The sequence below is a fragment of the Petaurus breviceps genome, unplaced genomic scaffold, assembly GCF_028583685.1.
Source record: "Petaurus breviceps papuanus isolate PSGF00001 unplaced genomic scaffold, PetGlider_PUasm1.0 90925, whole genome shotgun sequence".
Lineage (NCBI taxonomy): Eukaryota > Metazoa > Chordata > Mammalia > Diprotodontia > Petauridae > Petaurus > Petaurus breviceps.
This window is the reverse complement of record NW_027187380.1, coordinates 21,210,362-21,222,901: the sequence shown is the minus strand read 5'-3', so window position 1 is coordinate 21,222,901 and position 12,540 is coordinate 21,210,362. Positions and strand designations below refer to the sequence as shown.

The following is a 12,540-nucleotide window of genomic DNA, read 5'->3' as shown; positions in this document are numbered from 1 at the left end:
CTCACTGCCCCTTTGTATGTGTTTTGATTGTACTTAGATATAAAAATGTAGTATACCCCCACCACATGAAAACATAAACTCTTTGAGTGCAGGAGGAGGTGTGTGTGCTGTTTAACTTTTGTCATTGTTTCCTCAGTCAATACAGTGCTTGACAATAATTCTTGCTAAGTAAATAGATAAGGATAAGTATATAAAATAATTATTAAACAATACTATTTCCCAGGTATTTCCAAAGTCAAAGGAGGGGATATGGTTACCAACTTGTCCTTACATTAATGAAATCATAGTTCCAGAAAAAAATGAAACAAAACAAAACAAAAAGAACAACTGTGTCCTCATTTTAAGAAGATCTTTTGTAATAAACTTTGTTTTTTACAGTATGAATATAAAGTTATGCATACAGACATATTTATATAAGCCATATATCAAAATGAAACTCATTATTTTCTTATCAAACATTAAATAAATACAGTAATGCCAGAGGATATAAGAAAAACAATATGGATGCCAAAATGGATAGATTGCTGGACAATGGGTTAGGAAGATTTGGGTTCAAATACTCTTCCTGACATTTACTATTTCTGTGATGATGGTGATCTCTCTCTCTCTCTCTCTCTCTCTCTCTCTCTCTCTCTCTCTCTCTCTCTCTCTCTCTCTCTCTGTCTTTTTTGCTTTTTGGAGGGCAGTTGGGTTAAGTGACTTGCCCAAGGTGACATGGCTAGTTATTGTGTTAGTTTTCTGTCTGAGGCCAGATTTGAACTCAGGTCCTCCTGACTCCAGGGCTGGTGCTCTATTTGCTGTGCCACCTAGCCACCTCCATGGAGATATATCTTAACCTCTCTGAGCAATAGATTGTTAAACTGCTTTTATTTTATTTTAATCCTTCATGCTTATCACAGTTCTTAGCACAAAGTTAAGTGCTTAATATTTATTTGATCAATTAATTTATTGGTACCTATCCCATAGGGTGGTTATGACAATCAAATGAGACTATATATATGACATATACAAATATATGCATATACACACTTATGTATATATATAAACATTTTTCAAATTTGAAAAAATTTGTCACTATATAAATAACCATTATTATTATTAACCTAAGTGGGAGTAATACTGCTATTTGTCAGGATTTTTCCTGTTTATCTAATAAAAATATTAGATTTGTCAACAACTTAACTTAAATTGTAATCTTCACTTAGTAAATGGCTGTTTATGACCCTCTCATCACTAACACTGTTTCCCATTTACCTAACTCCAATAAAACTTTGTGGATGCTTCCTCGCAGCAAACATTGGCATTTTTTTTAAAGCAATCAGGCTTAAGTAACTTGCTCAAGGTTACATGGCCAGTTGTTTCTGGTTGTGGTGCTGAGTATCTGAGCCTGGGATTCGATCCAGGTCATCCCGACACTGGAGCTGGTGCTCTTACTCCCCGAACCACCTGGCCTCTCCTAAACATTGGCATTTGATAGACTCTGTAATTGTAAGGAAAAGAGACAGGATATGAGAGTGATGAAGGCAATGTGTGGTTCAAAGAGTTGGACTGATCACAGACATATCATCTCCAAGCTAAATATTTACATTCAATGAAAGTAGCAGCCCAAAGGCAAAAAGACTACTAGAAGAATTAATGTCCAGAGATTAGGGCTCTTCTTTGACAGGGAACAGCTTGTTGCCAACTTGGTAGGAAAATTGAGACAACACACAGTTGGCCACAGTTAAGCAGAAAAGGAGTGGGCAACTTTCAGAGATTTGGTGAATAGCACTGCATTTGTTTATCTGGGTTCAAACACTCCTAAACATCAAGACTGGTTTGGTGAAAATGATGGGGAAATTCAGAAGTTGCTAAATGAAAAGTGAGAACTCCACAGGATTTACCAGCCGGATAGTTCATTCATCTCTAAGAAAGCAGTATTTAATTGCATCAAAAGTAAAGTTAAAAACAAAGCTTAGAGAGATGCAGAATTCTTGGCTCAGTAAGAAGGAAGATGAAATTCAGTGTTATGCCAAAAGTAACAATTCAGAGCACTTTTAGGGTGCTCTGAAGGCTATTTATGGGCCAAAGACCCAAGGTGTATCTCAATAGCTCATTGCTGATGGAGCTCCATTGAATAGTGATAAGCACATGATCCTAGAGAGATAGCCTGTTGTGATTAAGAAGTTTTGTTTTTTTGTTTAGGCCAAGCCTAAATTTCCTTCACTGTAACATTGATCAAATCCTCTGGGGGCATAATAAGAAAATCTAATTCTTCTATGTGATAATCCTTAAAATATTTGAAGACAGCTATCATGCTTCCCCATCCCTCCTCCAGTTTTTTTTTTAATTTCCAAGCTAAACAGTCCACATTTCTTCAACCACATTTATATGAAATTATCTTAAGTTCTGATCATACTGCTTATCCCTTGGACATTCTCCAAATTTTCACTATTATTCCTAAAATGTAGTGCCCAGAATTGGAGACAATATCCCACATAGGATCTGATCAATACAGGATATGATGTGCCTAGCACTTTCCACATTTTGGGCATTATTTCTCCATTGTTAGAGCTTAGGTTAGATACAAGTTTCAGGTTTTGTTTTATTCATTTATTTTTGACTACCATATCACATCAATGCAGTATACTAAATCTTCTCAAACTTTTTTTTTTGCATGAATTGTTGCCTAGCTATTCCCTTACCTCTCTTTCACAACAGCTACTAAGTGTGAAGAGGATTCTTTAAAAAATCATTAAAATTTTATTGTAATTAAATTTTGTTTTATAATATTTGGCCCTCCATTCTAGGCTTTTAAGATCTTTTTGCATACTGACCATCATCTAACTTGCTGTTTATTCCCTCTAATTTTGTACTAACCCAAAATCTGAAAAACCTGCCTTCTCTGCCTTTATCCATGTTATTGACAAAAATATTACTCAGCATAGCACCCAGAAAGGATGAATGCTCCACAGGTCACTCCACTAGGGGCCTGCCAAGTGGACATCAGACTGTTCATAACTATTTATCCTTTGGATCTGGTCCTTCAGCAACTTCTGAATCCAACCAGTTGTATTATTATGTAGCCTATATTTCTTCATTTGTCCACAAGAATAGTCTAAGAATCTTTAAAATGTTGTATGGAAATCAAGCTATAAGTATTGTATTATTTCCTTGGAAAAAAGTAAATGATGTTAATTTAGCATAATCTTTTCTTCAGGAAACCATACTAATTTTTGATGATTGCTACTTCAATATGACTATTTAGACACAACCCCTCCAATGATAACTATTGCTACCTCTTGAAATTCTTACTAGTTTGCTGGACATAAGATGAAACCTCAGAGTTCTTTTAATGAGCATCTCTCTCATAACAGTTATTTGATGCAGTTTTTCTTCTGATTTTTTGTTTTTGAAGAATTTATTACAATTTTTCCTTTATAAAAACTAATCTTTAAAATAAAATAAAAATGTAGTTATATGTGTAAAACACATGAAATAACTTATAAAACCTTATAAATGTATAACATAAAATTAATGTCTTGAATGGGATTAATATTTGACGCAGAGTTTCTCAAATTGCAGTTTCATTGATATTTTTTTCATCTATCTTATAATAATCTATCTCTCTCACCTTCTTTTACTCCCTGAGTCACAAAAGAAAGAAAAGAGAAAGAAAAGGAAGGAAAGAAAAAGTAAGGGAAACAGGAAGAAGAAGGAAAGAAATGAAGGATAGAGATGATGAAGAAAGAAAAATAAAACCCTTAATATATAAATCCAAATTCTGGCAAAGAAAATGAGCATATTGGCTGATCCCACAAATTTACCTTTTTTTTGGCATGTGTTTTCCGTATTATTAACTCTCTGACTGGAAATAAGTACTATATTCCATCTTATTTTTTGTTGTTTTTGGACTTGTGGTTTATCATTGTGTTCGTCAGAGTCTTTTGAAATTGTTTTTATCTATAATGTTAATATTGTAGAAATCATTCTCCTAGTTTTTGGTTACTTCATCAATTCATAAAGGTGTGCCCAGTTTTCCTTGAAGCTACCCATATAATAAATCCTTAGGGAAAAATATTATATTATGTGAATACACCAAAATTTCTTCAGTCTTTCTCCAAAAAGAGAACACCTCATTGGTTCTCAAGTTTTGTCTACCATGAAAAGAACTTTTATAACTATTTTTGTATATATAGGTGTTTCCCTACTTTCTTCGACCTTGGGCAAGTCACTTAACCCCAATTGCCCTCCAAAAGGCAAAACAAAAAATGAAGTGATTCCCCTTGATTCCCCTTGATCACCTCTTCAAAAATATCCCCAAAAGAAAAAACATCTAGAAATATTATAGCCAGGTTCTGGAGTTCCCAGATCAAGGAGAAAATATTACAAGAAGACAAGAAGAAATAATTTGAATATTGTGGAAACACAATCAGGATAACACAAGATCTAGCAGCTTCTACTTTAAGGGATTGAAAGGCTTGGAATATGATATTCTGGAAGTCAAAGGAGCTGAGATTAAAACCAAGAATGACATACCCAGCAAAACTGAATATCATGTTTCAGGAGAAAATATGGTCATTCAATGAGATAGTGGGCTTTAAAGCATTCTCAATGAAAAGCCAAAGTTGAATAGAAAATCTGACATTCAGATACAAAATGCAAGAGAAGCATGAGAAGGTAAACAAGGAAAAGAAACCATAAGGAATTTATCAAAGTGGAACTACTTACATTCTGACAAAGAAAATTGATAATTGTAATTTATGAAACTTTTCTCAGTATGAGGATAGCTGAAGGGAATATAACTGTATATATATATATATATTGTCTATATATAAAATACACAATATATATTGTCTATAAAGGAGGATTTATGTGCATATGAATACATATGTGAGTGTGTCTATATATATGTACAGGTATACATAGACAGAGGGCAGAGGATCAATTGAATAGGAAGGGGTGATATTTAAAAATAAAATTAAGAGGTGAGAGAGGAATATAAAGAGAGGAGACAGGGAGAGACAGAATAGGATAAGTTATCTCATATAAAAGAGACAAGGCAAAACTGTCACAATGAAATGAAATGAAAAGAACAGGAAGGCAAAAGGGAATGGGTCAACCTTACTCTCATTGAATTTGGCTAAAGGAGGGTATTACATGCACACTAAATTGGGTATTTTACCCTACAGGAAAGGAGAGGGAAGGGGATAAGTGGGGGGATGATAGAATAGAGGGCAGATTGTGCGGGATATTTAAAAGCATGCACTTTTGAAAAGGGACAAGGTCAAAGCACAAAATAGAACAAGTTGGGGGTGGGATAGGATGAAGGAAAATATAGTCAGTCTCAATATATCTTCTATGGAAATGTTTTGCGTAACTACACATTTACAACCTATATTGAATTGCTTATTTTCCCAGTAAGGGTGGATGATGAGTGAAGAAGGGAAAGATTGTGGAATTCAAAGTTTTAAAATCAAATGTTTAAAATTATTATTATTATTATTTTACATGCAACTGGGAAGTAAGATATATAGGTACTGGGGTAAGGAGATCCATCTTGCCCTACCAGAAAGTGGGAGGGGGATGGGGGAGAATACAGAAGAGAGCAGATTGGGGGAGGTGGTATTCAGTGGGATCACTGTTTTGAGGTGGTTGGTAGGGGAAAGATGGGGAGAAAATTTGCAACTCAAAATCTTGTAGAAATGAATGTTGTAAACTAAAAATAAAGATTAAAAACAGTACAACTGTTTTCCTAGAACCCATGTAATATTTGTTATTTTCTTTTTTATAATATTTGCAACTCTCATGGGTAGAATGTGGAAACTCAAACTTTATGTGTGTTTCGCTAATTAGAAGTGATTTGGAGTATTTTAATATGGATATTAATAGCTTAGATTTCTTCTTTTGAAAAGTGCTTCTTCATATCCTTTAACCATTTATTTATTGTAATATGGTCCTTAGTTTTAGAAATTTGAACTAATTTCTTATGTATCTCACAGTGGAAATTACTGTAAATTTGTTTTTCAGTGTTGCTTTTTGCCTTATGATTTTTCCTGTGACAGTTTTTTATTGTGGAAAATCTTTTTAAATTTTACACAATGAACATTTTGTTTTATTTTGTCTATCCTCTCTGTCACTTGTTTAATTATGAAATATTCTCCCTTATACATATATCTAAAAGGTGATTTCTTCCTTGTTCCTGTAACTTGTGCTTGATGCCACCATTCTAACAGGAATGCATATTGAATCCAAGTCTTAGGAACCAGTATGCACATATATGTATATAATTTGTTACTGGTTCAACTCTTTGCTGTGGTTCTTTAAGGATATATCCAAGTTTTTCCTGGCTTCAAGTTATGATTTCTTAGAGATCATGTTGGTCTCAGGCATCTCAGATACCTGCCAGATCAGAATTCCCACAGATCCCTGATGATTTTCTGGTCTAATACTCTGCAGTATGGAGGAAAATATTAGTATGCTTCCTTCTCTCCATCCTCAATCATTGCTTCATCTAATTCCCTTTTAAATTTTTGCTGGGATATTTGTTAGGACTCATCTAGGTCCTTTCAAATCACTTTTTATCTTAACTGGAAATCCTTTATGTTGCTTTTTAGATCTAAGTTGATAGGTAAGTTTCCTATGCATAAAACCATTGTCCTCTTTAGATATTTCTCATCGTCCTTTACATTTAATTGTTTCTTTTTTTCTTGAGAATTTCATTTTTAAGCATCTACCATATCACTTGGGCTGACTTCCTCAAATAAACTTTTTCTCCATGAGATCCTGTTTAACCTTGCTCTGAAATCTTTTAATTCTCCTTTCACAAACTCTAGTGTACCTTTCAGATGACCAGATTTCTCCTTTAGGATAAACTCTATTAAGTAGTAGTCATTTCTAGAATTCTCATAATTTCCACTCCAGCAATGATTTCTCCCCTTCTAGTAATAATCAGATTTAGAATAGGAATACTCCTTGTTGGTTCTTTCACATTTAAAGGGTGCAATTAGCAGTAAGGCAAGTCGATAAATTATTAACTCCTCTGGTTTTGGCATAGAAATCCTGCAGATGTTTGTGTAATTGAAGTTCTCATCACTACTATCTCATGCTTCTCTGCCAGGCTTATGATCTGTATCCAATAGTTCTTATCTATTCCTTTTTTCCCCATCCAGGTGGTATACAGTATCCATAATTATAAAAAAATTCTACTTTTCCCTCCATTATCCTTCACCCAAATACTCTCTTTCATGATTTTCTTCCTCTGCTTCCTGGATACTCAGACACTTTTACCTAGCCAGTTTCTTTTGAATAATGTATAGCTATCCAGAGCAATATTCCAGGCATGGATTTTATCCCACCAAGTATCAGTGATACGTTTAAAATAGTTTTTTCCCTGCTTCTCATTAGGATTTCTTTGTCATCCTGCTTGTCATGCATTTACAATACTGAGTTTAGACACATGAGACCAGGGAACTCACTAGTGATTTTTTTTTCTTAGATTTTTGTTTCCCGAGTTTCTTTCTCTCAATTGCTTTCCCTTCATTGTAGTTATTCACTGTGGTATCTAGCTTGGTGGATATATAGACAGTCTATGTTCTCCCTCATCCATTTTATTTAAAACCCTTTTGATTAGATTTGCATAACATCCAGCAAATATATTCTTATCAGCCTTTGTCATGTGTACTTCATTCCTTGCCAGGAATCTGTCATTCCTATATTTTAACTATGATCCAGAATTTCAAATCCCATTTTTAAACACCTTCTTTGTCAGCTATTCACTTCCAAAATCAATTTATCCTTTCTGTATTCATTGCCTTAAATGGACAATAGTGAGGAAAATACTTGTGCCCGTATGGTCTTCAGTTTCTTGCGCAGGGCTTCGTAATCATGGCCTACTACTTCCCTGCCTTGGTTAGAGAGCCTACCTGTTCCAGCTCCTTACCCCTAAATGTCATCACCCTGCACGGGTCTGGTCCTCCCGGAAAGGTGGAGGAAGCTGCAGCTGTGGACTCTGTGAAGGAGATAACATCTCCCTTTTCAGTTGCACCTCTGGAGGGCCAGACCTGACTCAGAGCTGGGAGCTGACATGTTGGTGCTGCCCCCAGGACTGAGTGAGTAAGAAGAGGCATTGCAGAAGAAATTCAGAAAACTCAAGAAAAACAAAAAGCATTATTGGCTTTTAAGAAGCAGAGTAATGGTAGCACAGCCAGCCAGGGGCAGTGTCAAAAGGTCCCTATCAGAGCAATCTGTGGTAGACACAGCCACAGCAACAGAGCAGGCTAAACAGCTAGTAAAATCAGGAGCCATCCGTGCCATTAAAACTGAGACCAAGAATTCTGGCTTCAAGTGGTCATGAACTCTAGAGGGGAAATTTAAGAACCTAGAGAAGGGCCTAGCCCCTACTCTTCAACCATTTCAACGAAGCATCTCAGCTGATGATAACTTACAGGAGTCATCTAGATGTCCCCAGAGGAAATCTCTATATGAGAACTTTGTTTCATCCAGTGATCGCCTTCAGATGGAGAGGAATCAGAAGATCCAGGGGGAGGTGATGGCCCTCCCCAAAGCTTTGACTGGGGTTATGAGGAACGAAGTGGTCTCCCCTCTTCAGCCTCCCCACCCTGAAGCCGAAGTCGAGATAGAAACCATGAGAGAAATTGGGATCCGAAAAGGAACAGAGAACGTGATCAAGACAGAGACTGGGATCGGGACAGGAACCGAGACCAGGATCTAGAGGGCCCTTCCCCAAGATCTGCTTTATGTAAGGGGAACACACTGTATGTATCTGGAACAGATATGACACCTACCCTCCTTCGTGGAGCCTTCTCACCCTTTGGGAACATCATTGACGTTTCCATGGACCTAACCCGAAACTGTGCCTTTGTCACCTATGAGAATATGCAATCAGCAGATCAGGCAATAGCCGAGCTCAACCGGACCAAGGTAGAATCTGTGCAATTCAAGGTTAGCATCGCTGGCAAGCAGCCCATGCTAGATGCTGCCACTGGCAATTCTGTCAAGGGATCCCTTGATGTACAGAGTAGCCCTAAGGGCTGCCATCGGGACAAGAGGACCCAGATTGTCTACAATGATGATGTCTATATAGAGAACCTTGTGAATGGGTTCTAGGCAGCTGGAAGAGTTGGGGAGGGAAATCCCTCCTCTCTTCTCACCATCCTCCAGGTTCCAGTAAAAACCACTGGTGGATATTCAGTTAAAAAACAACAACAAAAAAGACTTCATAATCCTTGGCAATAATTTTTATGTTCCTTCTGAAGGGAAATTTATGCCAACATGAATTTTTGCCTTGGTATGTTCCATGTTGTGTTTTGGATACATGCCCTGGAAAGACAATGGGTTTCTTAGTTGTTATCAGGTCAACAAATAGCTCCTTTAGTACCCCTAAGCAAAGAATTATCTTCCTTTCATACTTTTTCTTCTGATAATTCTTGAATGACTTCACCTAATAGCTTCAATAATTTTACTATATTATTCTTTATGGTAAAAGTAACTAATACCTTCTGAAAGCATCAAGTTATCACTTCAAGAAGATTTTTTTGAATTTGAAGTTCACAGTTCTCATTTTTCCTCTTCTTGTAACATTATTGTACTGTCAAACTCTTGATAATAATCACATCTTCCCTCATTGCCTTCAGATACCCTTTTGCCCATTGAAGACTTGCTTAGAATTCCTTTAGGAACACCATTGACTCCAACAACCTTGAGTGCATAGAAACATGCTAGTTAAAAATCTGATCCAGGGGTTGGGAACCTGTGGTCTTGAGGCCACATGTGGTCCTCTAGGTCTTCAAGTATAGCCCTTTGACTGAATCCAAACTTCACAGAACAAATCCTCTTAATAAAAGGATTTGTTATGTGAAACATGGACTCAGTGAGAGGATGTGAGGACTTAAGACTTGCACTTGAGGACCTGGAGTGCCACATGTGGCCTTGAGGCTGCAGATTCCTCACCCCTGGCTAATCCCTTAAATGCCAGTGATATATGTGACATCAAATTTATCTCTTCTCTTTGGGGTCTATATTTCACTCACTGTATTATCCATATTTTGTGCTTTTACATGTATGAATCTGAGGGACTAGGTCTTAAAAAATTAAAATATATTTTATTAAATATCATCAATATGTTCAGCACTGTCCTCAGCACTATGAGTATACAAAAGTAGTAGAACATGAGACCTGTGACTATCAAGTTTAAATGAAAACTATTCTTGAAATCATTTAATTCTTCTCTTCTAAGGAACTTGAACAAACAATAGTTATCATTTGCACAACACTTTATAGCTTATAAATTATTTTACATAAAATAATCTTAATTAATCATTGTAACAACTGTGTGAAGTAGATACTATTAATATCTCTGATTTGCAGATGAGTAAAATGAGACTGAGAAGCTAAATGAGCTTATCCAGTACATCATCTAATTTCCATCACCTTATTTATTCTTATAAAGACAGGAGAATGTAATCTTCCTAATTGGGGAAGTGGGGGGAGTGGTGGGGTAATGCATATAGATTGAGGATGATTCAACTAAAAAAATGCAGTGAATAGAGCACCGGGCTTGGAATCAGGAAGATCTGAATTCCAATCCAGCCTTAAACACTTACTAGCTGTGTTATCTGGGTAACTCAACTTCTCTTTGACTCTTTTCCTCAATTTTTAAATGGCTACAGTAATGATACCTGCTTCCCAGGGTTGTTTTGAGAATCAAATGACATAATAATTGTAAGGTGCTTAGCACAATGCTTGTCATATAGTGGGGACTATACAAATGTAGTTATTATCTTTCATTTCATCTTTCTATCCCTCATGTAGCTCCCTGCACGTGGCAGATACTTCAAAAAAATTCTGTTGAATTGAAAATGAATAAAGCAGATGACTAATTATTGTGCCATATTTACTCGTTAGGAATTAAAGTTAAGCAAATAGTGACTTGCCAAAGGTCACTATAATTAATGGCAAAACCCAGACAAATTTTAGCCAAGAATGTTCAACATGTTCACCATCTCACTAATAACATATTGATATAGGACTTTATGGCTTACCAAATTCTTTTCTTACAATAGACTTATGAAATAGATAGTGCCAGCATTATGATATCCATTTTGCATATGGGGCAACATGCTCAGAAAGGTGAGGTGGCTTGATCAAAGTCACATTGGAAGGAAAAGTAAGTGTCAAAGTGTTCTCATTCTAAGCCTAAATTTCTTTCCATTCTACCCCTCTGCCTCTCCTTTGGAAGAGAAACTAAAATCCCCCCAAACCCAATAAAAATCCTGGGATTTAGTCAGTATTTCTAATCTTTGGATTTATATTGATCAAAAGAATAATGCACAATGCAATAATGCACCTAATAAGATATCATGAAAATACTGAGTAGCAGACAGAATTAAAAACAGAATTAGTAATTTTGTCATAAGAATATGACCTAATCTGGAGCTACTCTGGTTCATATTGAATCCAAACTGATGGAAATTTGACAAATTTCTCTCACTCTGCTTCCACTGTTGAAGTCCATGTTGGCGAGACAGATATTACTCATTTTGTGTGTATGCCTCTTTGATGCCATTCCCACCCCTTTCTCTTATTTTATGCCAAGTGAATAACAGAGCATTGTAGGTATACAAGCCATTCTTCAGATACATCAGAAGAAATGTTTGGTCTATGGATGTTCTGTTGAAATGTAGTTAGGTTTAGAGACAAGAGAGACTTGGAGAAAGAATCATTGTCCATTCAGTTTGATGCAAACACAGCCCTACCTTTCTCAGCATGCAACCAACCCAGAAGGAATTCCTGGGTAGTTGAGCATGTCCTAGGGACTTGACTGATAAGAGCTGTAGAATAAACTTGGGCCTGTTGGCGTTTTCTTTTGTTCAAATACTGGTGCTTTCTAGGTTCTTTTAAAAATTGTCTTGGAGAATTTTCCATGGGCTTGGGGGTCTGGAGATACTGGAAATAACAGCTTTTGCCTTGCTTTCTGAGAGGCAACTTTATTAGATGGAGGCAGGCTATAGCAGCCCTGGTAATTTTATGCCCAAAGAAATTTTATAAAATGTATCTATGAGATAGATTAATTACTTATGATGTCTTTTAGAAGTAAGCTGAATTATAGACCCAGTGCCTTATGAGTGAAAATCAAAGAATTTAAGATAACTGAATTGGTTCTTAGATTATAATGATCACTCCAAAGAGACTAGCTAAATTTATATGAAGTCAGGTTCATTGCCCTGGACCCAAATCACTCCAGGCAGTTCTGAGTTTTTGGATTTTTTGTGTATTATCCATGCATTTGTTTTGCTGTTCACATCTATTTATGCATGGTCTTCTATTTTTAGTTTTGTTTTTTTTTCATACAAGAAAAGGAGATTGCCTTGAAAAGCAGTGACTCCAAGCTCACCTGTTTTCAGAAAGAGTCCCGTATTATTCTTGTCCTATTTTATTATTATTATCATTATTCTTTCTTTCTTTTTTTCTCTCTCTTTCTTTCTTTCTTTCCTTCTTTCTTTCTTTCTTTCTTTCTTTCTTTCTTTCTTTCTTTCTTTC

General features: G+C 36.0%; 1 pseudogene; it reads left to right on the top strand.

The window, feature by feature from the left end:
* The first annotated feature begins 7,941 nt into the window (after positions 1-7,941).
* LOC138152289 (negative elongation factor E pseudogene) lies at positions 7,942-9,285 on the top strand (annotated as a pseudogene).
* Positions 9,286-12,540: the final 3,255 nt, after the last annotated feature.